The sequence below is a fragment of the Oryx dammah genome, unplaced genomic scaffold (genome assembly GCF_014754425.2).
Source record: "Oryx dammah isolate SB20612 unplaced genomic scaffold, SCBI_Odam_1.1 HiC_scaffold_11229, whole genome shotgun sequence".
In the NCBI taxonomy this organism is placed as follows: domain Eukaryota; kingdom Metazoa; phylum Chordata; class Mammalia; order Artiodactyla; family Bovidae; genus Oryx; species Oryx dammah.
In genome coordinates, this window is record NW_024080622.1 from 528,167 (window position 1) to 556,135 (window position 27,969).

At 39.4% G+C, this 27,969-nt stretch overlaps 1 non-coding gene and 2 pseudogenes across 1 annotated transcript; 2 read left to right on the top strand and 1 right to left on the bottom strand.

Annotated features, from left to right (window-relative positions):
- LOC120861121 overlaps nt 1-17,668 on the bottom strand; it is an 82,233-nt pseudogene extending 64,565 nt beyond the window's left edge.
- Nucleotides 832-904, top strand: TRNAL-CAG. The gene has a single exon. It is a non-coding gene; the product is annotated as a tRNA-Leu (tRNA).
- A 6,603-nt stretch (nt 17,669-24,271) lies between the features above and the next one.
- LOC120861137 lies at nt 24,272-25,090 on the top strand (annotated as a pseudogene).
- The last annotated feature ends 2,879 nt before the right edge of the window (nt 25,091-27,969 follow it).

Here is a 27,969-nt window from a genome sequence, read left to right on the forward strand (position 1 = left end):
TCCAGGGGGGGAAAAAAAAACAAAAACAAAATAGGAGGCTTAAGCACTAAGAGGAGCCCTGTGTCTATGTAAAAAGAAACCTGATGAAATTGCTTCCCCTGGTGCTGACAATTTGGTCCTGGCACCAGGGTGGTTCTAATAGCTGTAGGCTAAAAGAATCATTTCCACAGCTCATAAGGATAATGTAAATTTCACTTAAGTATATATGATTACAGAAAATTGCACAGAATTGCAACAGACTTTGTGCTGTACTGTTTATGGAGCAATATAGATTTACCATTTTTTTTCTAAATTCAATGTGAGACAAACTATTTTGATTTCAGGAGAGGATAAAGGTCTACATCACTACATTGATGTGTATTAACACTCTAAATCAGGCTTGCCACACATTCTACCAATGAGTTGGGAAGTGGTAGGACTCTACTACATTACCAGCTCTGAAGTGTTTCATGAAATCACCAAATGTCCTCTCTCTCTGTGGTTTCATGGCATATGGAAATTCTCCTAAGGGGCTCACCATTCAAGAGTTGTGTGAAGATACACCTAAGACATCTGCTAGGCCATGCGCACATATCTAGAAGCACTTCCTTATCCCATCACATATCACCGTGGTTGACATACATGCTGGGCATCTCTATACTCTCTTGTCTGTTTCTAAAGAACAAGCACTGTGTTTTTCTCATTGAGCTCAAGTTCTGTACCTTATCCCTGGTATATCTTCAATCACTATTCATCAAATTAAATTGAACTGAATGAGATGATTCCTTCTATTAAAAACACAGGCACACTTGTGGGGTGAATTATTTAAATCATTATTAATCTTATTTGACTTCCCTGGTGGTTCAGTGGCTAAGACTCCTTGCTTCAGAAGCAGGGGGCCCAGGTTCAATCCCTGGTCAGGGAACTAGATCCCACATGCCACAACTAAAGATCCCACACACTGCAACAAAGATCAAAGATACTGCTTGCTGCAACTAAGACCTGGCAGAGGCAAATAAAAAAATAAACATTTAACAAATATCATTGTATTCTTACAACAGCAGGGCTGTCTGTCAGATATGACAGAAAGATGTGCTTATGGAGTGTTATAGCAGGGAACTAAAACCCAAAAAGAAAGGAAAAGGAACTAACCTTATCAAGAGGGATTAATGCTCATTTACTCATTCAATCCTCACAGCAATTCTGAAGGAGATATCTTAATTCTCATATTATAGATGAGGACATTGAAATTCAGAGAGGTTAAATATATTTCCCAAGCTCATGTAGCTGAGATTTGATTTCATCTCAGAATAAATAACCATTCTAAGAATCTACCATCTTACCCTACTTTCACTGAAAAAGAGGAATAACTTACCTGTGACCAATGACAGAACCAAGCTTCCATTTCCATTCCAAGTTACTTTCCCTAAAAGGCTATTAATCAAGTAAGTTATCTTCAGAGAGAGGATTACCAGATCCTGAATCATATTTCAGTCAAGAATCCAAGATGAATCCCACCAACTTCTCTCCCTTTATTGATGATTGATTCATACTATTGGTGATTCCTGGGAGTCACAATGGCCTCTTGCTCATAGATGACTGACTCTTCCTCTTCCCGTGTGTTTGCTTTGGGGATTCAACTGCTGTTCCTGGATTATGGTGAATAACAACATTCCTTGGTGGTAATAGCAGCAGCCAGGGATTCTGAAGCTAGGCAGAAAGCTTCCCTGTGGGTTTGGTGGGATTGAAAATCTCAGGGAGAAGTAGATGAGAAGGGAGCATCATGCAGATTAGGTAGAGGAGCCTGCTATAACAGAGAAAGATGACTCCTCGGCCATGAGTAATCTTTTGGAAAAAATGAAAGGAGAAATGCCAAAGGAGCACTTTCTCCATTCCAACACACATCCCATTGCTCACCTGTATACAGTAGTTTGTGTGTTAATTTTCCAGGTACAGAAACAAAGGCCCTGTTTAATTATTCCATAATTAGCTGGAAATTATGTCTTAAGTGAATTTCTATAAATATTTCTAGGATGTTCAACTTGCTTGTAATTAGACTTGGAGTCCTTAAAAGAATCTGGGGTCTTTGAAAATGCTTTCCACTACTGTTTGTTACTGGTGCCATGTGAAACACAGTACAGCTGAGATGCACTATGACTTTTTGGTTTTTAGATACATGTATGTATGGGTGTTTGACAACAACTTAGCTTGTCCCTTGTTTTAATTAAAATCAATAATAATACATATTGATTTAAAATAGTACAAATTTGAGGTATGGAAATGGGACACATATATTTTCCTCTTCACGATCATAGTAGACACTTTACTTCCTTCTGCATGTTACTCATGCAGAAACCAGTAGAGGTGACCAAGTGCCAAGTGAAGTACAGAGAAGGGGTTTGTGCCAGCCTGTTAGTGATTTTGAAAAGCTTGAACACAGTGGTAAAATGAATTTATATTCATTTTTGCCCTGAAAAGTTTCAAACTTAAAGACCATCTCTTACTCATCTTCATATGTATTCTTTGCTAACCATTATATAGTTCTTGCAATCCTGTGGTTTCTGACTTTACTAATTTTTACATTTCTCTATTGAGGCTAGTTGCTCAATAAATAGTTTTGGAATGAAGAAAGGAAGGGAAGAAATGAGATGATTGAAAGTAATCCCATTATTTATAATAGGGAGATTGGTATTCTGAAAGTCAATAACTTAAGCCTTTCTAATTTTCAAATGAGGGTTGACAGTTAAAAACTTTGCAAAATGTATGAAATGACAAAAAGCAGAGAAGTATCTCTAATCCCATTTTTCTGAGAGTGAAGAATTAAGGAGGGATTCTTTTCTAGAATACCTCATTACTTTTATTTGAAGATAGTTTCTTGTATCATGTGATTAGATGATTCAAAACATTTACTATAAGATCTTAAGTTGACAATTATGTGCTAATCAGAATCTGACAGGTAATTACATTTGATTATTATATTACTACCAATGAATTTTAGACAATGATTCTCAATTTGCTGGTTTGTTTGGTTGAATTACATTGAGTTGGGAAAGTTGGAGTCTTTTACAAATGTCTCAAATATATATGGACATTCTTTGATACTATACCAAGATTTGACAAGGAATAGTTTCTTAAAGGTTAACACAATGTGAAATCTGAAATCATATCAATGAAATCCTCCTTCACTATCATATTAAAATCAATTGCTCAATCTTGTGCTTTTTAAAAAATTCACGATTTTTGTTTATCATTTGTAGTCATTTGCGTAAGATTGGTTTATTGAGTTAAACAGATTTTCCAGACGTGACAGATTTTATTAGATAATGTAAAAAAACCACACTGGTTAATAATTTCACCAATTTCATCAGAAAAGTCAAGTAGAAGAATGCTGTTCAATTACCAGTGGTGAAGAAACCTTTGCTGGCAACTAAACTATCTATTGTTTTCCTTGTTGTGATAGGCTCACTTGTTTTTCATTTTTGAGAGATTGTCAACCAAATGCCCAAATGTGAATAACAAACTCACAGTTTGGCTGTAAGCTGGTCTTTCAGGAAAAAATGGTGTTCTATGAAAAAGAGCTACCTATTCAGTTCATCATATATTTCACAGAAAAGCTTTTCTTTTAAGTAACTTTCTTATTTCTATATATCTATATATCTATATGTCAATCCTAAAGGAAATTAAACCTGAATATTCGTTGGAAGGACTCATGCTGAAACTCTAATACTTTGGCCACCTGATGCGAAAAGCCAGCTCATTGGAAAGACACTGATGCTGGGAAAGATTGAGGGTAGGAGAAGAAGGGGGCAAAAGTATGAGATAGTTGGATAACACTACTGACTCAATGGACATGAGTTTGAGCAAACTGCAAGAGTTGGACCATAAAGCTGAGCGCGGAAGAATTGATGCTTTTGAACTGTTGTGTTGGAGAAGACTCTTGAGAGTCCCTTGGACTGCAAGGAAATCCAACCAGTCAATCCTAAAGGAAATCAGTCCTGAATATTTATTGGAAGGACAGACACTGAGGCCGAAGTTCCAATTCCTTGGCCATCTGTTGTGAATAATTGAATCATTGGAAAAGACCCTGATGCTGGGAAAGATCCAGGTGGGAGGGAAAGGGGATGACAGAAGATGAAATGGTTGGATGGCATCACTGACTTGATGGACATGAGTTTGAGCAAGCTCTGGGAATTGGTGATGCACAGGAAGCCTGGCATGCTGCAATCCATGGGGTCACAAAGAGTTGGACATGACTGAGTGACTGAACTGAACTGAACTTGCAACATGGCATTTTTTTGCAAATGTCAATCTGATGAAAAGGCAAATCATGTCTTAACATCATCATGAAAATAGTTTTTAACCTTGTAGACCTTCAGAAGACCCAAATTTACTTTGAGAACAGCTTTTCTGTAACAAATAAATTTGAATTCACCAAATATGTTTTTGGTTTGTGTTCCATAGAACACACTGGTTTATCAAAGTGGAAATATGATGCAGTCTTAGCACTTGAGAAGGGGTTCTACTGAGCTACACTTTTATTGAAAGTCACATCAGCTTTATTATTTTTCTTTTCATGACACAGAGAGCTCAAACTTGGTACACTGTGACAACCTAGAGTGGTGGGATGGAGTGAGAGGAAGTCTCAAGAGGGAGGGGAAATATGTATGCTTATGGTTGATTCATACTGATGTATGGCAGAAACCAACACAATATTATAAAGCAATTAAAAATAATAAAAAGAATAAAATTACATTACCTTTAAATCATAACTTTCTTTGAAAATGTTTCTTGGTTTATTGGACTTATGCACAGTGAAGGACAGTGAGGTGAACACAAATATTTAATTGATGTAGTTTTTGAGATGCTCATGGTTATGATAAGCCAGACAGCCCCTATGGAGGTAACATGGTATATGATACATTTTGAAAGAGAGACCCATACAAGGCACATAGGTCATCAGGGAAAAAGTCATCAATGAGAGATGGATTGAATGAATTCTTTGGAAATGATTCTGCTCATAGGACATAAGGGTTGCCTCTGCAAATCAACCATTTGTTCTATCCTTATCCCAGGTTGTCTTAGTTATCTCTCCTGACTCCACCAACTCTGCTCATTCCTTCCCTCTATCCTCACCTCCTCTTTTAGCTGTATTTCACTCTTTGTCTAAACAATGAAAAGTTAACCTGATCTTATGCACATATACACACCAGACAAAGTAAGTGGAATTGAGCTTCCAAAACTATATTAAACTCCATTACATCCTTTCAACACAGACTCTTAGAAAATATTTCCTTCTCTGTATTCTTCTAAATACCATGAAATAGCTGTGAGGCAGTAGGACACAGTTATTAACATCAATAACAAAATAAAGGTCATCATTTGTTTCTTTTCACTCCAATATTTCCAAATGAAGATATGTTGATTTCACATAAAGGGGGATAAACTAAATATTAGAATATTCTTTATTTTAAATTGTGATGATTTATTTGGTTTTATATAATTATTATATTTATGTCTTTATTAACTTCTTAAACTTTGCTATCTTCCTGGTAAAGGCAGGCAATTATTTAGAGACTGCCACACATTCTAAAGGAGATCAGTCCTGGGTGTTCTTTGGAAGGGATGATGCTAAAGCTGAAACTCCAGTACTTTGGCCACCTCATGCAAAGAGCTGACTCATTGGAAAAGACTCTGATGCTGGGAGGGATTGGGGGCAGGAGAAGAAGGGGATGACAGAGGATGAGATGGCTGGATGGCATCACCGACTCGATGGAGGTGAGTTTGAGTGAACTCCGGGAGTTGGTGATGGGCAGGGAAGCCTGGTGTGCTGCAATTCATGGGGTCGCAAAGAGTCGGACATGACTGAGCGACTGAACTGAACTGAACTGAACTGAACTGAACTGATGGATCTATTATGACAACAAATACATATACAAAAAACATACTTATGTGTATTTATACATATGTATATAAATAGGGCTTCTCTGGTGGCTCAGATGGTAAAAAATCTGCCTGCAATGTAGGAGACCTGGATTCAATCCCTGGGTTAGGAAGATCCCCTGGAGAAAGGAATGATTACCCAATACAGTATTCTTGCCTGGAGAATTCCGTTAACAGAGGAGCCTGGTAGGCTACAGTCCATGGGGTCTAAAAAGTCAGACATTAAGCAACTAACACTTTCACTTTTCATGTATACAAATGGATGGCAAGATGATTTATAGCAGTTACAATGTAAAGCACAAGAAGTAGGTACTCTGTTGAAGATTTTTGAGGACTGAAACTTTAGATTTACTTTTTTCTAAGTAGGAAAATATCAGTATCATAAAGTCATCAATGTAATTTGGTGATGTTGTTTCTGGGTCCCCTGTGAAGTTTATTATTTAAGAGACTCAAATGGTCTTTACCTCTAAGAGGCTATCTCTGGTTGTTTTGAGATAGACATGGATAGGAAAATTTCTCTGGTTGCTTCTTATCTATTTTCCATTCTGAATAAGGAGACATCTAAGATTCTGTTACTCCAGCCAGTGCTTTGTATTTTGAATAATTTTTTTTTTAATAATAGAGGCAGATCATGGACAGATGAAATGCTCACTGTAATAATAAGAGCCAATATTTTTACTCCTTCATTATACATTTATATTCCCCACCCAACTCACTTTCTCAAGGGACTGGTCAAGGTCATTCACAGAAAAACAAAACTTTGATTGTTGAGTTTGGCTTATTTGACTGTTTAGAAGGTGCGACAGTTTTATTCCTCAAATGAAAGAGACAGACTTTGTAAGCCAGAACACACAAGGGAAATCCACTTTCCTTGAAAAGTCTGGCTTCTTTTTAACCTGGCACTTAAGTCAGTTCTACAAAAGGTCTACTTTCAATTTCTACAGTTTCAACGAAGTTTAAAGTTGGTTCAAAGGCGTAACTGTATAGAATGGACTAGACTCATCAAGAAATGAAGAGTATTTGCTCACTACTTAGATGTCCTTAGGAACTTTCTGTGTTTATCTGGCACTCCCTTTGCATTAGGTCTGGAATAGAGATACCATATGTTTCAACCTTAGAACAGAACACAGGCCTTTATCTTTTTGTGATATTTCAAGACAACTGGATGAGCCTTATTGTCTACCAGTGCCAACATTTTCCCTCAGAAAATTATGCTACTTCTTGTTTTTAAATCTGGTACTGCTGTGGGGTTTTCTCAAACTTTATTTAGTAAATTATTATAATATATTCAAATAGGAGAAGATAGATGCCAAAAATCTACCTTATATTTTTATAGCACTTCAAAGATTGTTGAAATATTCTCAACATTAAACCATACAATAACTCTCAAAGCATCACTAAAACTTTTATCTGCAAATCCCTGAAAATGGTGATTTTTAATAAAGCAACTTCTGTTATCTATCCAAATAGCTCTGAATCTTGCCCTGAAAAACAGTATTTCAAATAAATTTTTAGTCTATTATACAAAATAACGTATCAATGATCTCTTATTCAAAGATATAAAAAAATATTCATACCCAAACATACTTTAGGCACCTGCCACTTACATATTTGAGGTCAAGCTATCAGAAATGTAAAAACTAACTAAGCTCTGTAGGCATTTGTACTGACAGGCTCTGAATGTTTGTTGGATACCAACCAATGAGGCAAACCATTCTTACTAGCATCCTTTTGCAAGGGTATGGAAATTCAATTAAGATTAAAATGTCAAATGTTTGCTTCCTATTCAAATTTCATTCTTTGTAGACGTTTGATTGTGCTAGTATCTACGTGACATGATTGCAACTAGTTGAAAAATGAGCTAGTTGCCTATTTCAGGGCTAGGCAACTGGTTTGATGGACACTCTTCAAGTGAATTGACTAACTTGGCTTGTTATTTGGCCAACTTTTTTTTCATGTAGACACAGGCTAAGAGAAAAAATAGCCCCACTTATTTCCTTTGGCATTTATCAGGCAAATAGGTTCCTGTAGTCAAGTTGTTCTCAAGTAATAGAACAGCTAATAAATCTGACCTGAAGATTCTTCTTGGGATACCAATTATCCCTGAGTATTTGAATCCTGTTTTTACCCACTCACAGTTTATAGCAAACTTGGTTTTTCTACCATTTGTAAATCCCTACTGTTCTTGGCTGTACAGGGATAAATTTGGTTCTCTCTGAAACTTTAGAGTCTTAAAGAAGAAAATACAATTTCAAGGAATTGAACATTCACTATCTTAATGGTTTAATTGTTTTTTTTTTTTCTATCTCTCATGCACTCTCCTTTAACTATCTATGCAAAAATTTTCAGTGGCACTTGTTGACTCACTAACCAATCAGAACAATGCAGAAGCCAACTTTTGGTTCTAAATGGAAGTTTTAAGAGAGTAACTTTTCTTTCATCTTAATGTTCCCAAAAGAAAGAAGTAAAAACTCAGCCCAGACAAAGCTTATCTTTCAGGAGTTGTATTCTATAAAATATTATATTAAGAAAAGATGAGTTCTGAGAAGCAAAAGTTGCAATTTTAAGGCATTCTACTTTCCTATAGTCACTGTCCTGGGGAAATCTAGCATCACAATGACAATATCAGAGAGCATTCTATTGACATAGTGATTCTACATACCAACAATTGCCTCTGTTCTTACATTAGAAAAGAATTCCATATGTGAGTCTACCAGTTATTTCAATGGAAAGACCAAGTGGTTTGGATAAAACAAGATCTTAGTTGAACCTTTGCCTTAAACTGAAATTGAACCTGAATCTTGTTTGAGGTTCAAGAAGTTGAGTTAACTTTTTCCCCTTTATTTTAATTTTTTGTGCATCTCTGCACTTCCTGATTTTGGTTGGGAGTAGAAACCAAAATACCACAAGAAAAGCTATTCTTGTTGCATTTCCAGCCTTTCAAAGCCAAAAAGCACTAGAAATCTCATGAAGAAAACAGTTCCCACCTAATTTCTAGCCCCAAAAGGTTCAGATAAGTTTGAATAAACTTTGGATAATGTTGTATCTATTACTTTGAGAATATCTAATATAAGCAGTGATAAAAAGCTTTAAGATATAGAAAGAAGGAAGGAAACCAGATGACAACAAATTGGACATTTATTCAAATGAGGACATTATCATAGTCAAACCAGACTCTTTTTTGCTTCATGGCACAAAAGTCAGAACGTTATAAATTTCGGATGAAAAATTTGAACTCAGCTTTCTAACTTCTTGATTGTTGACATTCACAAAATACTCTTCCCATTGAGATTATTACCTTTCAACCATTTAAAACATAATCACCAAAAGCCATTTTAAAATAATTTCATTTGTCAGCACATCAAGGATCTGTGGGAATAAGGCATAATGTATAATTACAGTGTTTTTTGAGCTTAATTGTCCGACTGTCCACTGACTCATTCAAGTCTACTCAACAAGTATTGATTGAGGACTCACTATGTGTGAAGTGCCTTAGGAAGTGCTAGAGAGATGATGATGAGTAAGGTACATACTATCCCCCAAGAGCTCACACTCTGGTGGGGTTTACAGGCACTTTAACTAGCTGGATCTAACAGAGCTTGCTTACTGCTGTGACAGGAATAAGCAGAGAGGATTTGGGGAATTGAATGGAGGCCCCTAATCTGGTTTGAGTGCTCATGCAAGGTTGCCTGAAGGAACTGGTTTTAAGGAGAATGTGGTGAATGGAATAAAGAACTGTTGCTCTGTTCAAAGTCTTTTTTTTCACTTTTTTTTTTTTTCCTAGAGATAACTTCTCAGAATCAGGACTTGGTTGGCAGCCAAACAGAAATGATAGAACTGCGAAGGCAAAATTGAAACTCTGGGAAGAAGTGTGAGGAGGCCAAAGGTCAAGCTGGGGAGAGGAAGAGACATAGTGTTAGGAACATCTGGCAGTAAGCAGCAACAACAGACAGCAGGGTGGACACCGGGGAGAGGGCAGGGCCGGTGCTCAGAAGGCTGACCCAGGGACAGAGGTCCAACTTCCTTTTGGACTCTGCAGGGACAAGATTGTTATTATGATTATTGATATTCTTATTTAATACAGTTTGGTGTTATGGAAAATAATGGGTTTTGGAATCAGACAGACAATTTTAATTCCTGGCTCCACATCTTATAAGTGCTGTGGCTTTGGGTAATTTACTTAACTTCACTTAGCCTCTGTGTGATGGAGATGATGATATCCTGTCCTAAGGTTAATGTAAGAATCAAGTGGGAGCTGTTACAGGAGTGGGTCTGTCATGATCTCTAGGAGACAGCGGTGCCAGTAAATGAGAGTTTCCTTCCTTCTTGCTCCAAGGCCCACCCATTTGGCCTCTGCACAAAATTCCCCTTTGAGCTGCAGAGTTCCCAGTTTACCTACCTCTAGCTATCTTTCCTTAGGGGTAGCATTTTCTCTTCTTTTCAGTACAGCGTTGGTTCTTGAGGATTCATAGTCATTTCTATCCCTCCAAACACCATTTTAGAATGAGGAAACAGGTTTAGACAGGTTAAGCAAGTTGACCCAGGGTACAACTGATAAATTATGGTGTTATTTTCAGACCTGAGCCTCTGTGAATCCTGTCTGTATTCTTTCCAGAAAATTTCTCCTTGTATCTATATAATAGGTAAGAGGTACATTTTACGGGGAAATCGCTTTTGTAGTTCAGTGTCTGTGCAGTAAGCTAGATTGCAAGGGCATTCATACTGAGAGGTCCCATTTAGGGAGAAGTCTCCATACATTTCCTTATTTTACCAACCAAGTGAAAACAGGATAAAGAAAATTTTCATAATCTTTACTAACAACCGGTAGGGATTGAGAATTAAGTGATCCACTACCGTTTTATCCGGCCAAGTGAATGCTTTAGTCTTTGAAGATAAATACATATCTGTTTAAAAACATTCTGTATAAGTTGGTTCAGATATTAAAAATATGCAAGGCAAATAATCCTACAGTCAGTATTCTTGCCAAAAAAAAGAAGGAAAAAAAATGACTTTACCCTAAATACAGACAGCTCATATGTTGGCCACCAGGGCAGATCTGAAATTTAAGTCTGTCTGAATTCATTGCATGAATGTGCAATTTTTGCCCTGGATTTCTCAGCTCCTTTTTAGAGAAGGAGAGAGTTTATCATCCATAGCATGAGGGCTTGCCGTTTTTTTTCTCACAGTGGATGCATACTTTGTGCAAGGAACAACATTTTAATTATCTGTGATTTTGTGGCTGAGAGGTTGCCCCAATGGAAAGACATATTCCTAAACAAATGGTTTGATATATATCTTTAGTCTTCTTCATATATTAATATAGCCCATATTTTTTAATTGACTTTCTCCTATGAGAGAACTCATTCACTCTTGCTAAGGAAAACTTTGTAAGTCAAGAAACATTCATAGTTGTCTATTTGCCAGAAACTGCCGTTTCAGGTTTCTCCTGGGGAGGATGACCACAAATGCCACTTAGCAACCTAAATTAAAGTACTCATCTATAGCTGGTGTTTGAGGTTGAGCCATATACAAATAGAATTAAGGCCAGCCTTTACCAAGATGACTCAAGAGAAATGGCCTGTTTCTGTACTAGGCAGGGACTCTCATCTACAGTGGCCTTCCTCGGTTTTGTGGTATCCCAAGCAGAGTGTTTTGTGGACAGAAGGGGAGATGGTGAACAAGTTAGGGGAGGAAATTGCTCTGCATATGCAGAAGTCTCACATCTCCAACATTTTTTTCTGGAAACAATTATAATTTAATCAGAATAGGTTATAGACTACTCAGTAGCGTGAAATCATTAATAAAGGAAGATCAGATCCCCTATTCTTTTCTCATATCATGGCCTGTTTTGACTTAAAACAATAATTTCCTCCATTTCTTGGGAACATTTGGAGAAAATAATAATAGAAGGTACTTGTTATGAGTTGAATTATGTCTCTTCAAAATTCATATTGAAGTGTTAAGTCTCAGTACCTCAGAATGTGACCTTATTTTAAGAAAGGGACTTTATGGAGATAATTAGGGTAAAACAATGCCATCATTTGGAGAAGGCAATGGCACCCCACTCCAGTAATTTTGCCTAGAAAATCCCATGGGTGGAAGAGCCTGAAAGGCTGCAGTCCATGGGGTCGCTGAGGGTAGGACACAACTGAGCTATTTCACTTTCATGCATCGGAGAAGGAAATGGCAACCCACTCCAATGTTCTTGCCTGGAGAATCCCAGGGATGGGGAAGCCTGGTGGGCTGCCGTCTATGGGGTCGCACAGAGTCAGACACGACTGAAGTGACTTAGCAGCAGCAGCAGCAATGCCATCATCCAATATGACTGATATCTTTATAAAAAGGAGAAATTTGCAAGCAGAAATATGCACAGAGGGAAGATACAAAGAAAATAGCAAGCCAAGAATAAAGGTTTGGAGCATTCTTCCTCATAGCCCTCAGAGGGAACCAATTCTGCTGACACCTTAAACTTAGATGCCTAGCTTCCAGAACTATTGTTCTTCCGTTGCTGAGTTCTGTCTGATTCTTTGTCACCCCATGGATTGCAAAACACCAGGCTTCCCTGTCCTTCACTGTCTCCCAGAGTCTGCTCAAATTCATATCCATTGAGTCAGTGATGCTATCCAACCATCTCACCCTCTGCCCCTAGCCTCCTCCTTTTGCCTTCAATCTTTCCCACCACCAGGATCTTTTCCAATGAGTCAGCTCTTCGCATCAGGTGGCCAAAGTATTCTGAGCTTCAGCTTCAGAATCAGTCCTTCCAGTGAATGGATATTCCAATGAATATGCAGAGTTGATTTACTTTAGGATTGACTGGTTTGATCTCCAACTGTTAGACGATAAATGTCTCTTACTTAAGTCCCCCATTTTGTGGCACTTTGTTAACGCTAACAAATGAGTGCAGTACACTCATGAGTATACTGCATTCAGTATTGTCTGTATTGTCTTACCTGATTCATACACATTGCATGCGTGTGCTAAGTCGCTTCAGTTGTGTCTGACTCAGTGCGACCCTGTGAACTGTAGCCTGCCAGGCTCTTCTGTCAATGGGACTCTCCAGGGAAGAATACTAGAGTAGGTTGCCATGCCTTCCTCCAGGGGATCTTCCCGACTCAAGAATTAAACCCATCTCTCTTACCTCTCCTGCACTGGCAGGTGGGTTCTTTACCATTAGTGCCACCTGGGAAGCCCTCACATTTAATTTCCATGAAACCTTTTAGGAAAAACTGTTCCTGCTTAAGGAAAGTTGTTATTAAACCCACTTAGAAGTGTAGAAACTGAGGCTCAGGAAACTAAATAATTTACCCAAGGTCACATATTGGAATTGTATGATAGAACCAGGATGTTTCTGAAATCCCTTGACTTCCACTATGCCATGCACTTCATATGGCAAACGACTGATATTAGATTAGGGAGTGGCAGAGGATGAGATGGTTACATAGCAACATCAACTCAGTGGACATGAATTTGAGCAAACTCTGTGGGATATTGGAGGACAGAGGAGCCTAGCATGCTGTAGCCCATGGGGTAGCAAAGAATCAGACACAACTTAGTGACTAAAAAACAACAAAGGTTACACATATCAAAATAGCTTTATATAGCATGTTAGGGAAATTGGTGTTAAGTTCTGAGGACCTGGTAACCACAATTTCTTTGAACTGAAAGCCTGTGATGGTTCTCCAGATTTATTCCCTGATTGATATTTACCAGCACAGGTTGGTTGATATTAGGGAAGTTATAGTAAAATAAGTCTCTAGTTTTAAGTTTTTCTTCTCTTTGCCAGACCTTTTTAGATGCAATTGCTACCTTCCTAAAGGAAAAAAAATTAGTATATAATACCTTTTTCCCATAAATTTTCATTGCAGTTACTTGTTGATTGAACCTTTTGAATTCCTGGTTTGCAATTGTATTGAAGATAATGATTAATAGCTGGTTTGGATTTGTCTGCTTACTTTCATGTGATTTCAAGTACAAATTTTCTCTCACTACAATACAGTTAAACTTCTTATTGCAGATCTAATAAACTATACACATGTGGGCATATATACAAATATATTTGAACTCAATTGCACTTATTGTAATTAATGATCTGTTTGGCTTTATTCCTGACATTTTGTTTTGTGTCTCCTGTTTCTATGATTTCTTATTGTGTATTTTTCCATCTTTTGTTGGAATACTTGACTTTCCTTTGTTCCATATTATTTTTCTTCTAGTGGCTTGGCAGTTGATATATCACATCCCAGCTATTTTATAGATATATTCAGCATTTAATGAAATATTTATTGAGGCTACCAAGGGAGCCTAAATATTCATCCCTTTTCCTCTTTGGAATTTAGACTCACTGAGAAATAGATAGAGAAGCATGTTAGAAATTGAAACATAGATTTTACCTCAGTGCTAGTAAAACTGGGTTAGAGAAGGAGTGAGTCTGAGTTTGAAACAAAGCTTCCTACTCCTTTCCACACAAATGGAACATAGCCTTCTGCAGGAAGGAGAACAAGGAGCAAGTGACTTGGCCCTACATGCTAGCCCCATGCCAGTGGGAAGAAAAGTCATGGGGAACTTTCCCCAGGCCAAAATGAAGGGGGCAAGAGAACAAGAGAGCAGAGGCAGAGCAAGAGTCCCAAAAGGCTCATTCATGAAGAAACAGAATTGTTGGTGACCTCCACCCAGACTCATGAATCAAACAAATGACTTCTGGGACTGTCCCAAGACCTGTGCAGGTCCTGGCAACTTTTATTCTAAAAGGTCCCTATGTCAAATCAAGTGTATTTATACACATTCACACTAATATATATATATATATTATATTATATATAATATATTATAACATATTAATTATATTAAATATATTGATTATATTTAATATAAAATTAATATATTAATTATATTTAACATATTAAATATATTATATAATATATATTATACTTTTGGAAAGGTTTTTGTGATTTTTGATTGTGAAAGTATTTTGCTCTGAATAAATCTTAATTTATGCTCAAGTATGATGTCTTCACCAGAGAAGGCAATGGCACCCCACTCCAGTATTCTTGCCTGGAAAATCCCATGGATAGAGGAGCCTGGTAGGCTGCAGTCCATGGGGTCGCAAAGAGTCGGACACGACTGAGCAACTTCATTTTAACTTTTCACTTTCATGCATTGGGGGGAGGAAATGGCAGCCCACTCCAGTGTTCTTACCTGGAGAATCCCAGGGACTGGGGAGCCTGGTTGGCTGCCATCTATGGGGTCACACAGAGTCGGACACAACTGAAGTGACTTAGCTTAGCAGCATGATGTCTTCACAATTATCATGAAGACTCAGTATTCTGATTAAGTAAAAAAAAATAATCTATAAATTGTTTCCCAAAGTGACTAATTTCAAATACCATATTTAGCAGTTAAAAAGGTTAATATATGGCATGTTAGGAAAATGATTCCACATCTTTTTAAATACTAAAATCTCAACTTTTCAGTGTTCGTTTTGGAGAAAATAGTTTTTTTAAAAATCAGTTTCAACATATCCATGAGTTCTAGACACTGGGTCTATAGTTTCTTATGGGTTACAGTGTGATACACAGTTCTGTGGGGAGGAGCAGTCCACGAGGGGAGTGGTTTGCATGATGAACATTTTCTATAACTTCCTAGAACATTTCTAGAACAATTTTCTAGAACTTCTCTGAGGAAATTAAAAAATTTAGTTTTAGGGACTGAGGATAGGACACTTCAAGAGTTAGAAAACTTCCAGAGACATCCTTATATTTCTCTCTTATCCGTTGATTTAATCAGTATCTACTTGTTATTGTTGTTCAGATGCTCAGTCATGTCCAGCTCTTTGCAGGAGTCCTGCATGGACTGCAGAAGGCCAGGCTTCCTTTTCCTTTACCATCTCCTTGAGCTTGCTCAAACTCATGTCCACTGAGTTGGTGATACCATCCAACCATGTCATCCTCTGTCATCCCCTTCTCCTCCTGCCCTCAATCTTTCCCAGCATCAGGGTCTTTTTCAATGAGTCAGCTCTTTGTATCAGATAGCCAAAGTATTGGAGCTTCAGCTTCAGTATCGGTCTTTCCAATGAATATTCAGATTGATTTCCTTTAGGATTGACTGGTTTGATCTCCCTGCAGTCCAATATATATATTCTTCCATATATACATCAAAAAATATTATGTACTTTACTTTTACTCCATCCAAGAACACTAATTTTGAAATTACTTATGATTTTCAAGTCAAACGCTGTATTTTATTTTTATGTCATGCATCACCAATTATTTAGACAATGGGAAGATTTACTGAAGGACAAATGGATGAATAGCATGTTAGACATATATGTGTATATATATATTATATAGATAGATAAATTTGAGCTTCCCAGGTGACTCAGAAGGTAAAGAATCCACCTGAATGCAGGAGACCTGGGTTCAATTCCTGGGTTGGGAAGATCCCCTAGAGGGGGGCATGGCAACCCACTCTAGTATTCTTACCTGGAGAATCCCCAGGGACAGAGGAGCCTGGTGGGCTACAGTCCATGTGGTCGCAAAGACTCAGACATGACTGAGTGACTAAGCATATATATATATATACACACACACATATATAATATATATATCTACGGGCTTCTCTCTGGAGAAGGAAATGGAAACCCACTCTTGCCTGGAAAATCCCATGAATGGAGAAGCCTTGTAGGCTACAGTCCATGGGGTTGCAAAGAGCCAGACACAACTGAGCAACTTCATTTTCACTTTATGGGCTTCTCCAATGCAGGAGATGTAAAAGACCCCGATTCCATCCCTGGGTCAGCAAGATCCCCTGGAGGAGGGCATGGCAACCCACTCCAGTATTCTTGCCTGGAGAATTCCAAGAATAGCCTGGCAGGCTATTCTCTTTGTGACTAGTGTCACCTGAGAAGCCCATATGTTTGTGTGTAGACATACACAGATACCCACATACCTGAATGTTCTAGTGGTTTTCCCTACTTTCTTCAATTTAAGTCTGAGTTTGGCAAGAAGGAGTTCATGATCTGAACCACAGTTAGCTCCTTGTCTTGTTTTTGCTGATTGTATAGAGTCTCTCCATCTTTGGCTCCAAAGAATATAATCAATCTGATTTTGATGTTGACAATCTGATGTCCTTGTGTTGAGTCATTTCTTGTGTTGTTGGAAGAGGGTATTTGCTATGACCAGTGAATTCTCTTGGCAAAACTCTGTTAGCCTTTGCCTGGCTTCATTTTGTACTCCAAGGTCAAACTTGCCTGTTACTCCAGTGTCTATTGACCTCCTACTTTTGCATTCCAGTCCCCTATGATGAAAAAGATATCTTTTTTGGGTGCTAGTTTTAGAAGGTCTTGTAGATCTTCAAAGAACCATTCAACTTCAGCTTCTTCAGCATTATTGGTTGGGGCATAGACTTGGATTATTGTGATATTGAATGGCTTGCCTTGGAAATGAACAGAGATCATTCTGTCATTTTTGAGACTGCACCCAAGTACTGCATTTCAGACTCTTTTGTTGACTATGAAGGCTACTCCAGTTCTTCTAAGGGATTCTTGCTCACAGCAGTAGATATAAAGGTCATCTGAATTAAATTTGCCCATTTCAGTCCATTTTAGTTCACTGATTCCTCAAATGTTGATGTTCACTCTTGCCATCTCTTGTTTGACCACTTCTAATTTACCTTGATTCATACACCTAACATTCTAGGTTCCTGGGCAATATTGTTCTTTACAGCATCAGACTTTACTTCCATCACCAGTCACATCCACAACTGGGTGTTGTTTTCACTTTGGGTTCATCTTTTCATTCTGAAATTATTTCTCCACTCTTCTCCAGTAGTATATTAGGCACCTACTGAACTGGGGGTTCTTGGGGTTCTCAAGGTGAGAATACTGAAGTGGTTTGCCATTCCCTTCTCCAGTGGACCACGTTTTGTCAGAACTCTTCACTATGACCCATCTGTCTTGGGTTGCCCTATAAGGCATGGCTCATACTTTCATTGAATTAGACAAGGCTGTGGTCCATGTGATCAGTTTGATTAGTTTTCTGTGATCGTGATTTTTATTCTGTCTGCCCTGTGATGCATAAGAATATGAGGCTTATGGAAGCTTCCTGATGGGAGAGATTGACTGTGGGGGGAATTGGGTCTTGTTCTGATGGGTGGTGCCATGCTCAGTAAATCTTTAATCCAATTCTGTTGATACATGTGGCTGTGTTCCCTTTCTGTGGTTTGACCTGAGACCAAACTGTGGTAGAGGTAATGAAAATAATGGCAACCTCCTTCAAAAGGACTTGTGCACCCACTGTTTTATTCAGTTCACTTTGACCCTTCAACAGGCCACTCTCAACCCACACTTCTGCCAGAGACTCCTGGACACTCACAGGCAAGTCTGAGTCAGTCCCTTGTGGGATCACTGTTCCTTTCTCCTGGGTCCTGTTGTGCACAATGTTTTGTTTGTGTTCTCCAACAGTCTGTTTCCCCAGTCCTGTGTAAATTCTATAATCAAATCCCACTGGCCTTCAAGGTCAAATTCCCTGGGAATTCTCAGTCCCTTGCCAGATCCCCAGGTTGGGAAATCTGTTGTAGGTCTTAGAACTTTCTTAACAACATGATAATTTCTTTGGTATAATTGTTCTGCAGTTTGTGGGTCATCTGCTCAGTGGCTCTATGGTGGGGTTAATGGCAACCTCTATCAAGAGGGCTTATGCCACATGCAGTGTGACCCGGGTCTGCTGCATCCAGATCCTCTGCCCATGTGGCAGACTACTGCTGACCTATGCCTCCACATGAGACACTTAAACACTCAAAGGCAGGTATGGCTCAGTCTCTGTGGGGTCTCTGGGTCATGCTGAGCACAACGTTTTGCCTGAGCCTTCTGAGCGTCTTTGACAGGTATGGGGTTTGATTCTAAACACGATTTTGCCCCTCCTACCATCTTGCTGGAGTTTCTCCTTCACCTTGGATATGGGATATCTATTTTGGTAAGATCCAACATTCTCCTGTCGATGGACAGTGAGCTACAATTTTGGAGTTCTCACAGGAAAAGAGTGCATATCCTCTACTCCTCCATTTTGCTCCATATATACCACTAGACCATTCAGGTATGACCTAATCAAATCCCTTATGATTATACAGTGGAAGTGACAAATAGATTTATGGGATTAGATCTTATGGAGAGAATGCTTGAAGAACAATGGACAGAGGTTCATGACATTGTACAGGAGGCAGTGGTCAAGAACATCCCCAAGAAAAAGAAATACAAAAAGGCAAGATGGTTGTCTGAGGAGGCCTTACAAATAGCTGAGAAAAGAAGAGAAGCTAAAAGAAAAAGAGAAAAGGAAAGATATACCCATCTGAATGCAGAGTTTCCAAGAATAGCACAGAAATATAAGAAAGGCTTCCTCAGTGATCAATGCAAAGAAACACAGAAAACAATAGAAAGGGAAAAACTAGAGATCTCTTCAAGAAAATTAGAGATACAAAGGGAACATTTCATGTAAAGAAGGACAAAATAAGGACAGAAATGGTATGGACCTAACAGAAGCAGAAGATATTAAGAAGAGGTAGTGAGAATATACAGAACTATACAAAAATATCTTAATGACCCAGAAAACCATGATGGTGTGATCACTAATCTAGAGCCAGACATCTTGGAGTGAAGTCAAGTGGGCCTTAGGAAGCATCACTGTGAACAAAGCTAGTGGAGGTGATGGAATTCCAGTTGAGCTATTTCAAATCCTAAAAGATGATGCTGTGAAAGTGCTGCACTCAATATGCCAGCAAACTTGGAAAATTCAGGCATGGCCACAGGACTGGAAAAGGTCAGTTTTCATTCCAATCCCAAAGAAAGGCAATGACAAAGAATGCTCAAACTACTGCACAATTGCACTCATCTCACACACTAGCAAAGCAATGCTCAAAATTCTCCAAGTGAGTCTTCAACAGTACATGAACTTTGAACTTCCAGATGTTCAAGCTGGATTTAGAAAAAAGCAAAGGAACCAGAAATCAAATTGCCAACATCCAATGGATCATAGAAAAAGCAAGAGAGTTCCACAAAAACATCTACTTCTGCTTTATTGACTATGCCAAAGTCTTTGACTCTGTGGATCACAACAAACTGTAGAAAATTCTTAAACAGATGGGAATACCAGACCACCCAACCTGCCTACTGAGAAATCTGTATGCAGGTCAAGAAGCAACAGCTAGAATTGGACATGGAACAATGGGCTGGTTCCAAATCGGGAAAGGAGTATGTCTGGCTGTATATTGTCACCCTGCTTATTTAACTTACATGCAGATTACATCATGCAAAATGCTGGGCTGGATGAAGCACAAGCTGGAATTAAGATTGCCAGGAGAAATATCAATAACCTCAGATTGCAGGTGACACCACCCTCATGGCAGAAAGCAAAGAAGAACTAAAGAGCCTCTTGATGGAAGTGAAAGAGGACAGTGAAAAAGCTGCCTTAAAACTCAACATTCAAAAAATGAAGATCATGGCTTCCAGTCCCATCACTTCATGGCAAATAGACACGGAAACAATGGAAACAGTGAGACTTTATTTGGGGGGGCTCCAAAATCACTGCAGATGGTGACTGCAGCCATGAAATTAAAAGACACTTGATCCTTGGAAGAAAAGTTACAACCAATCTAGACATCATATTAAAAAGCAGAGACATTACTTTGCCAACATAGGTCTGTCTAGTCAAAGCTATGGTTTTTCCAGTAGTCATGTATGGATGTGAGAGTTGGACTATAAAGAAAGTTGAGCACCAAAGAATCGATGCTTTTGAACTGTGGTGTTGGAGAAGACTTAAGAGTCTTGTGGACTGCAAGGAGATCCAATCAGTCCAACCTAAAGGAAATCAGTCCTGAATATTCATTGGAAAGACTGATGCTGAAGCTGAAACTACAATACTTTGGCCACCTGATGTGAAGAACTGACTCATTGGAAAAGGCCCTGATGCTGGGAAAATTGAAGGCAGGAGGGAAAGGGGATGACAGAGGATGAGATGGTTGGATGGGATCACCGACTTAATGGACATCAATTTGAGTGACCTCAGTGAGGTGGTTTCAGACAAGGAAGCCTGGTGGCTGTAGTTCATGGGGTCATAAAGAGTTGGACACGACTGAGCAACTGAACTGAAGTGAACTGAACCGAAGATAGTGAAGTTCAGGTTCTATATATTTTACCACAATAAAAAAAGAAAAAGTGTTTTATTTGTAAGTTAATGGATTTGGTTTACTAACATTTTGATCGGAACTTTTGCATATATGTTATAAATGAAATTGGTCAGTAGTTTGTCCTTTCTTACAATCCCCTTGTCAACTTTTTGTATAAAGAATTGCCTCAAGAAAGAATTGATAATATAGCAATGTTCCTACGTATAACAATAATAATGCTTCTACATATGATAATATATAATAATACTCCTACATATAATAATATAAGTTCAATAAGCAGGGTGACAATATACAGCCTTGACGTACTCCTTTTCCTATTTGGAACCAGTCTGTTGTTCCATGTCCAGTTCTAACTGTTGCTTCCTGACCAGCATACAGGTTTCTCAAGAGGCAGATCAGGTGGTCTGGTATTCCCATCTCTCGAAAAATTTCCCACAGTTTATTGTGATCCACACAGTCAAAGGCTTTGGCATAGTCAATAAAGCAGAAATAGACATTTTTCTGGAACTCTCTTGCTTTTTCAATGATCCAGTCGATGTTGGCAATTTGATCTCTGGTTCCTCTGCCTTTCCTAAAACCAGCTCGAACATCTGGAAGTTCACAGTTCACATACTGCTGAAGCCTGGCTTGGAGAATATTGAGCATTACTTTACTAGCATGTGAGAAGAGTGCAATTGTGCAGAAGTTTGAACATTCTTTGGCATTGCCTTTCTTTGGGATTGTAATGAAAACTGACCTTTTCCAGTCCTGTGGCCACTGCTGAGATTTCCAAATTTGCTGACATGTTGATTGCTATGCAGAGTACATCATCAGAAATGCTGGCCTGGAAGAAGCACAAGCTGGAATTAAGATTGCTGGGAGAAATACCAATAACCTCAGATATGCAGATGACAACACCCTTATGGCAGAAAGTGAAGAGGAACTAAAAAGCCTCTTGATGACAGTGAAAGAGGAGAGTGAAAAAGTTGGCTTCAAGCTCAACATTCAGAAAATGAAGATCATGGCATCTGGTCCCATCACTTCATGGGAAAAAGATGGGGAAACATTGGAAACAGTGTCAGACTTTATTTTGGGGGGCTCCAAAATCACTGCAGATGGTGACTGCAGCCATGAAATTAAAAGACACTTACTCCTTGGAAGAAAAATTATGACCAACCTAGATAGCATATTAAAAAGCAGAGACATTACTTTGCCAACAAAGGCCCGTCTAGTCAAGGCTATTTTCTTTCCAGTGGTCATGTATGGATGTGAGAGTCGGACTGTGAAGAAAGCTGAGTGCTGAAGAATTGATGCTTTTGAACTGTGGTGTTGGAGAAGCCTCTTGAGAGTCTTTTGAAGTGCAAGGAGATCCAACCAGTCCATCCTAAAGGAGACAAGTACTGGGTTTTCATGGAAGGACTGATGCTGATGCTGAAACTCCAATACTTTGGCCACCTCATGCAAAGAGTTGGCTCATTGGAAAAGACTCTGATGCTGGGAGGGGTTGGGGGCAGGAGGAGAAGCGGATGATGGAAGATGAGATGGCTGGATGGTATCACCAACTTGACGCACATGAGTTTGGGTAAACTCTAGGAGTTGGTGAAGGACAGGGAGGTCTGGCGTGCTGCAATTCATGAGGTTGCAAAGAGTCAGACATGCCTAAGGGACTGAACTGACATATAATAATAATAATAATACCTATGTACCTTCAAGTTAGGAACTTCCAAAGATGCGAACATGCACCTGGTTCCAGCAAGAAACCCAATACCTGTGCAATGAATATCAGGCATAAGTGAAATTGCAGCTGGTCATCCATCTCATATTACTGATGGTCCTTCAGCTCTAGCATCTCCCACCACCTCTCCTTCCTCCAGGAAGTAGCTCTTCTTGCTTATTCACTCAATGCTAGTCTCTGTAAGCCAGCTGTTAGACTGCACTGCTGTACTTTTCAAGGTACTGTCAATAAGATTAAAAATGCTTTATTTCTTGTGTTTATTTTATATATTATTTGTGTGAAATATAGTATAAACATATTACAGTACAGTGGAAACAGTGTCAGACTTTATTTTGGGGGGCTCAAAAATCACTGCAGATGGTGACTGCAGCCATGAAATTAAAAGATGCTTACTCCTTGGAAGAAAAGTTATGACCAACCTAGATAGCATATTGAAAAGCAGAGACATTACTTTGCCAACAAAGGTCCGTCTAGTCAGGCTATGGTTTGGTTTTTCCAGTGGTCATGTATGGATGTGAGAGTTGGACTGTGAAGAAAGCTGAGTGCCAAAGAATTGATGCTTTTGAACTGTGGTGTTGAAGAAGACTCTTGAGAGTCCCTTGGACTGCAAGGACATCCAACCAGTCCATTTCGAAGGAGATCAGCCTTGGGTGTTCTTTGGAAGGACTAATGCTGAAGCTGAAACTCCACTACTTTGGCCACCTCATGGGAAGAGTTGACTCATTGGAAAAGACTCTGATGCTAGGAGGGATTGGGGGCAGGAGGAGAAGGGGACGACAGAGGATGAGATGGCTGGATGTCATCCCTGACTCGATGGACGTGAGTCTGAGTGAATTCCAGGAGTTGATGATGGACAGGGAGGCCTGGCGTGCTGCGATTCATGGGGTTGCAAAGAGTTGGACATGACTGAGCCACTGAACTGAACTGAACTGAACTGAACTATATAGTTGATTGTATTAGTTGGGTACCTATGCTAACTTCTCTTCACAGCTGCTTCAACAAAGCATAGTCACTGCTCCTTACCTTGGACATGGGGTAGCTCCCCTAGGGTGTGCTTCTGCGCTGCTGTTGTAGCCGCCAGGCTACAAGGTAAGAGAAACCCAACTAAGATGTTAGGCACTGAGATAGGACATCAGAAGACAGACAAACTGAAACCACAATCACAGACAACTAGCCAATCTGATCACATGGACCACAGCCTTGTCTAACTCAATGAAACTAAGCCATGCTCTGTGGGGCCACCCAAGACGGGAGGTTCATGATGGAGAGGTCTGACAGAACGTGGTCCACATGAGAAGGGAATGGAAAACCACTTCAGTAGTCTTGCCTTGAGAACCCTATGAACAGTATGAAAAGGCAAAATGATAGGATACTGAAAGATGAACTTCCCAAGTCAGTAGGTGCTCAATATGCTACTGGAGATCAGTGGAGAAATAACTTCAGAAAGAATGAAGGGATGGAGCGAAAGCAAAACAACACCCAGTTGTGGATGTGACTGGTGATAGAAGCAAGGTTCGATGCTGTAAAGAGCAATATTGCATAGGAACATGGAATGTTAGGTCCATGAATCAAGGCAAATTGGAAGTGGTCAAACAAGATGGCAAGAGTGAACATTGACATTCTACCAATCGGTGAACTAAGATGGACTGGAATGGGTGAATTTAACTCAAATGACCATTATATCTACTACTGTGGGCAAGAATCCCTTCTGGAGTAGTCATCATAGTCAACAAAAGAGTCAGAAATACAGTACTTGGAGGCAATCTCAAAAACGACAGAAGAATCTCTGTTCATTTCCAAGGCAAACCATTCAATATCATGGTAATCCAAATCTATGGCCCAACTAGTAATGCTGAAGAAGCTGACGTTGAACAGTTCTATGAACACCTACAAGACCTTCTAGAACTATCACCCTCAAAAGATGTCCTTTTCATTATAGGGGACTGGAATGCAAAAGTAGGAAGACAAGAAACACCGGGAGTAACAGGCAAATTTGGCCTTGGAGTATGGAATAAAGCAGGGCAAAGGCTAATGGAGTTTGGCCAAGAGAACGCACTGGTCATAGCAAACACCCTCTTCCAACAACACAAGAGAAGACTGTATATATGGACATCACCAGATGGCCAACACAGAAATCAGATTGATTATATTCTTTGAAGCCAAAGATGGAGAAGCTCTATACAGTCAACAAAAACAAGACCAGGAGATGACTGTGGCTCAGATCATGAACTCCTTATTACAAAAATCAGACTGAAATTGAAGAAAGTGGAGAAAACCACTAGAATGTTCAGGTATGACCTAAACCAAATCCCTTATGGCTATACAGTGGAAGTGAGAAATAAATTTAAGGGACTAGATATGATAGAGAGAGTGCCTGATGAACTATGGATGGAGGTTCGTGCATTGTACAGGAGACAGGAATCAAGACCATCCCCAAGAAAAAGAAATACAAAAAAGCAAAATGGCTGTCTGAGGACCCCTTAAAAATATCTGTGAAAAGAAGGAAAGCTAAAAGCAAAGGAGGAAAGGAAAGATATACCCATTTGAATGCAGAGTTCCAAAGAATACAAGGAGAGATAAGAAAACTTTCATCAGTGATCAATGAAAAGAAATAGGGGAAAACAATAGATTGGGAAAGGCTAGATATCTCTTCAAGAAAATTAGAGATACCAAGGGAACACTTCATGCAAAGATGGGCTCAATAAAGGACATAAATGGGATGGACTTAACAGAAGCAGAAGATATTAAGAGGTGGCAAGAATAAACAGAATAACTGTACAGAAAAGATCTTCATGACGAAGATAATCATGGTGGTGTGATCACTCACCCAGAGCCAGACATCCTGGAATGTGAAGCCAAGTGGGCCTTAGGAAGCATCACTATGAACAAAGCTAGTGGAGGTGATGGTATTCCAGTTGAGCTCTGTCAAATCCTGAAAGATGATGCTGTGAAAGTGCTGCACTGAATACGCCTGCAAACTTGGAAAACTCAGCAGTGGCCAAAGGATTGGAAAAGGTCGGTTTTCATTCCAATCCCAAAGAAAGGCAATGCCAAAGAATGCTCAAACTACTGCACAATTGCTCTCGTTTCACACACTAGTCAAGTAACGCTTCAAGTTCTCCAAGCCAGGCTTCAGCAATACAGGAACCGTGAACTTTCAGACGTTCAAGCTGGTTTTAGAGGAGGCAGAGGAACCAGAGATCAAATTGCCAACATCTGCTGGATCACCGAAAAAGCAAGAGAGTTCAAGAAAAACATCTATTTCTGCTTTATTGACTATGCCAAAGCTTTTGACTGTTGGATCACAATAAACTGTGGAAAATTCTGAAAGAGATGGGAATACCAGACCACCTGATCTGCCTCTTGAGAAACCTGTATGCAGGTTAGAAAGCAACAGTTAGAACAGGATAGGGAACAACAGTCTGGTTCCAAATAGGAAAAGGAGTACATCAAGGCTGTATATTGTCACCCTGCTTATTGAACTTATATGCAGAGTACATCATGAGAAATGCTGGGCTGGAAGAAGAACAAGCTGGAATCAAGATTGCCAGGAGAAATATAAATAACCTCAGGTATGCAGATGACACCACCCTTATAGCAGAAAGTGAAGAGGAACTAAAAAGCCTCTTGATGAACGTGAAAGAGGAGAGTGAAAAAGTTGTCTTAAAGCTCAACATTCAGAAAACGAAGATATGGCATCTGGTTCCATCACTTCATGGCAACTAGATGTGGAAACAGTGGCTGACTTTATTTTTCTGGGCTCAAGTTGGCTTAAAGCTCAACATTCAGAAAACAAAGATCATGGCATCCAGTCCCATCACTTCATGGGAAATAGATGGGGAAACAGTGGAAACAGTGTCAGACTTTATTTTTTGTGGCTCCAAAATCACTGCAGATGGTGACTGCAGCCATGAAATTAAAAGACGTTTACTCCTTGGAAGAAAAGTTATGACCAACCTAGATAGCATATTCAAAAGCAGAGACATTACTTTGCCGACTAAGGTCTATCTAGTCAAGGCTATAATTTTTCCAGTAGTTATGTATGGATGTGAGAGTTGGACTGTGAAGAAGGCTGAGCGCTGAAGAATTGATGCTTTTGAACTGTGGTGTTGGAGAAGACTCTTGAGAGTCCCTTGGACTGCAAGGACAACCAACCAGTCCATTTGGAAGGAGATCAACCCTGGGATTTCTTTGGAAGGAATGATGCTGAGACTGAAACTCCAGTACTTTGGCCACCTCATGTGACGAGTTGACTCATTGGAAAAGACTCTGATGCTGGGAGAGATTGAGGGCAGGAGGAGAAGGGGATGACCGAGGATGAGATGGCTGGATGGCATCAATGACTCGATGGACGTGAGTCTGAGTGAACTCCGGGGGTTGGTGATGGACAGGGAGGCCTGGCGTGCTGCCATTCAAGGGGTTGCAAAGAGTCGGACACAACTGAGTGACTGAACTGAACTGAACTGAACTGAAAGTCACTGCAGATGGTGACTGCAGCCATGAAATTAAAAGACACTTACTCCTTGGAAGGAAAGTTATGACCAACTTAGATAGCATATTAAAAAGCAGAGACATTACTTTGCCAACAAAGGTCTGTCTAATCAAGGCTATGGTTTTTCCAGTGGTCATGTATGGATGTGAGAGAGAGTTGGACTATAAAGAAAGCTGATCACCAAAGAATTGATGCTTTTGAACTGTGGTGTTGGAGAATACTCTTGAGAGTCCCTTGGACTACAAGGAGATCCAACAAGTCCATCCTAAAGGAGATCAGTCCTGAGTGTTCATTTAAAGGACTGATGTTGAGGCTGAAACTACAATACTTTGTCCAGATGATGCGAAGAGCTGATTCATTTGAAAAGACCCTGATTCTGGGAACAATTGAGGGCAAGAGGATAAGGGGACGACAGAAGATAGATGGTTGGATGGCATCACTGACTCAATGGACATGGCTTTGGGTGATTCCTGGGAGTTGGTGATGGACAGGGAGGCCTGGTATGCTGCGGTTCTTGGGGTTGCAAAGAGTTGGGCACGACTGAGAGACAGAACTGAACTGAACTATGCTAACTTGGTTAGAATTGTAAACAAATTGGACTTAGGAATGTGGTCTCAGGGGACTTAAATGTTTCATATTGGGAAAGAAAAGATTTACTGAACTTCTTGCT